The sequence below is a fragment of the Silene latifolia genome, chromosome 9, assembly GCF_048544455.1.
Source record: "Silene latifolia isolate original U9 population chromosome 9, ASM4854445v1, whole genome shotgun sequence".
In the NCBI taxonomy this organism is placed as follows: domain Eukaryota; kingdom Viridiplantae; phylum Streptophyta; class Magnoliopsida; order Caryophyllales; family Caryophyllaceae; genus Silene; species Silene latifolia.
In genome coordinates, this window is record NC_133534.1 from 224,656,311 (window position 1) to 224,659,673 (window position 3,363).

General features: G+C 37.3%; 1 long non-coding RNA gene across 1 annotated transcript; it reads left to right on the plus strand.

Annotated features, from left to right (window-relative positions):
* Nucleotides 1-642: 642 nt before the first annotated feature.
* LOC141598529 (uncharacterized) lies at nt 643-3,027 on the plus strand. Its single transcript, XR_012523580.1, has 3 exons — nt 643-699; nt 1,395-1,481; nt 2,859-3,027. It is a non-coding gene; the product is annotated as an uncharacterized LOC141598529 (long non-coding RNA).
* The last annotated feature ends 336 nt before the right edge of the window (nt 3,028-3,363 follow it).

A 3,363-nucleotide genomic window follows, 5' to 3' on the forward strand; every position in this document is an offset into this window, starting at 1 on the left:
TTGAGTTATTTTGCTAAGTTATCAAATTTCGTTAAACTCCGCTAATTTAGTAAAAATCGCTAATAATTCCGATTCAAGCTGATATCGTATTATTTCCGTTAACTAGCTGAGTTTATTTTATTTTCACTCATTAAATTTATTTATTATTAATTCCGTTTTATTACTGAAACTTTTACTAAAAACCGATTTTATTAACTCGAGACGGTTTTAAAAACGAGCGAAGTTTCTTAACGACGAAGAAACGTACGTATAATTAGTAGCTAGCAAGCTAGCTGGTGTATTATTATTATTATTATTATTATTATTATTATTATTATTATTATCTACCTAACGTCCCACACCCCCCTTCTTTTCCCCTTCCTTTGTGCGTGTATCACCAGCAACAACAAAACAATAGCAATTGTTTCATCAACCAAAAACGACATCAACATCCACCATTTTCGTCACTTCAAACCTCGGATCCCGCCCATTTCTCAACCAAATTCCGTAATTTTTGTACCATTCTCTTCCCCTTTCCTTCCTCCTCCTTTTAAGGTAAGAAAGTCTCCTTTTTGTAGTGGTTTCGTCTTTCGCCGTCTTATAAAAGTGTCGTCTTTTAGCTTCTTTATTCCGTTTTCTTGCCCTTTTATGAAGGATTCAAGACCGGGGTGAGGCTCGTGCCTTGTGGACCATTTATTCGAAGAATAAGGGGCGTTTAAGGTAACACGATTTTACCGATCCTAGTATTTTTATTATTATCCGGGGTTATATGTTTATTTGTTATTTATAATACTAGCTTTTATATGTTCTACTCCTAAACGATTTTATGGCGAGACAGGGGACTTAGTTTCGTTTAATGGAGTGCCCAAGTTGACAGAAAGTGATATTTGGTGATAAGATTATTTAAGTGTCGACGTCTCACGCTCCCAACTCTTCCAGGTTTGAGAATAGTGAACAAATTACTCCATGTCGCATTTAATATTAGAAATTCTTGAATTACTACTATCGCTCGGAAAGATATCGCTTTGTATTATTGAATTTGGCTTAAACAGCTATCCCTTTGTATACGATTGATCTTTCCCAGACTGTTTACATGTTTTCTTTTCAATGGGTGAGTTGTGTTTGAAGTTATAAACCCGTCCTATGGACTGGTTGGTCACAGCTGATTTTGGGTTATAATGGTGGCTGTTTGGGACTGGGCAGTGGCTGCCTGGCCTAGGCAGTGGCTTGGGTGAGTGCAGCCTTAGCCATAGGTGGCTGTTGAGGCGGAAATAGGGCTGCCCAAACGGTCCTTGAGTCGTGGTTATGGATTTCTTTAGGCGCCTAGTTTAGTTCATTTGAAATAATTATATTTCCGACTCATATTTTATATAATGATAATTCGTTAATATCGTCCTTTCACATAATTATTTTAGGTGACTCATATGTGGTTGAAGATGAAGAGTAATTTGGGGTTTTAGAAGCTTTCTCAAGTTTATTGCTTGTCTCTTTGCTAGCTTAAGGTAACTATTCCGAGTTACTCGACGAATTAATGTCACATTAGTAGTTGATGTTGTGTTTGTGGTTTGATAAGTGTTTAGGTGATTGATAATTATCACATGTTAGGATAGTTATAAAATGAAATGGTAATTAATAGGCTCAAAATGAATTTTATAGTGATAATTGTAATGTTTTGTTGATTGTGCCGAAAACTGAGCCTTAGTCCCTTTGACTGATGCGATGTCAGTTAATTGAGTGATTGGTCAGCCGCAATTTGACCGCACTGCCGCAGTGGTGGGGTTGCGGGTAAAAATTCGGTTGAATGATTTAGATAATCGGCCTTTTTCTTGTTTTAGGCCATTTATCAAGCTTTAGTTCACATGTATAGCTTATTGATTTTAATAGTGTCTTGTATTATAGAAATGGCCCTAGTTTCCCCTAAAGCCTTTAATATTGTTAAAATTGCTAGAATTAGAAGTTAGTCTTGAATTCTTATTGAGGAACTGTTGGTTTATCTGCTGAAAAGACAATATTATTTAGCCTTTCACATGATAGAATGTTAGAATTCATGTGGGTAAGTGGGACTTTTTGCCCTCTTATGGTTAAGTGGGTGTCTTAAATGACTTGTGTGGTGAGCCTTGTGTGGTGTGGGCTAAAGTATTCAAGCTGGGACTAGCTGGGACTAGGTCCTAGGTGAGTATTTCGGCCTTCATCATAGATAGGTCTTTATAGTCTCTGACGAGTATATGTTCACCGCTTGATAGCCTTTGTGTTTCGACTAGTGGATTTATATCCAAGTTGGGGCATGACCTCGTTACTTATTTTGATAGTATGGGGTCGGCTTAAGTACTAGCCAACCCTTCGGTGGTGTCCTTAGAGTACTCACTTCACTTTGTTTTAAAAAAAAGTTGTGGGTCTTGGGTGCGGTGGTGTGTATCCGCATGTCTAGGTCTGCGCAGATTTTAGGCTAGGGTTGTGTTGTCTCTTGGCCATGTTTTCTTAATAGTAACCGCTGAGCCAAGATACCGGTTCGATTACCTTCCCTACCTCGTGGTATAGACTCGAGTTACAAAGTGACTATTGACCGTACTAAGAACTTATGCCTGTCTTTGATATATTGCCCTTTCTTGTATGGTGATTTTATGAACTGTAATAGGTGAGATGTAAGCGGTTACTGATTGATAAAGTTTGGATTACTATTTGTTATCTGATTCACATGATAGTTTAGTTTGGTCAGTTTAGGGGTCATTTGCTAGAATACATGATAAGTAAATGGTTTATCAAATTGTTTACATGTTACATTACATGTTACATTAATTATGACATTTCGTGGCTGGGAGAACTCGGAGTTACTCCCCACTGACTGTGGCTTTCGTATTTGTATAAAATGCGAATGACAGGTAGGTGATGCATATATGGGGTACATGGACGAGCTAGCGAGCAAAGTAACCTTGGGACCTAGATTGATTTTATTTTATTGTGACCCTTAAACCCTTTTTATGTCACATACATTTTAGGGACATATGTCTCCCTCTTTACATTTAGTTGTATAATTTGCTAATCGCGACTTTAGCGATGGTTATGTTTTGAAACTTCTAGTTAGACCCTGTATGTTTGACACCTTCCAATTTGGATATCTTTATAACAGGTTCAGGTTTTAAAAATTACAGGTTTTTACCCAAATGAACCTATTACAAACATATCCATGCAGTTTTATTCTAGAATTACGTGTTTACTTTTCCGCAATAAATGAGGGTGTCACAGTTGGTATCAGAGCATATTTGCTCCCGACGCACGTTTGTGCACCCCAATATAAATAACTTGACCTTCAAATAATAAACTTGAGAGATGGGTAGGATGGGTAGATTTAGGATCTTATGTTGTAGTCTCTTTGTGTTTGCTCTT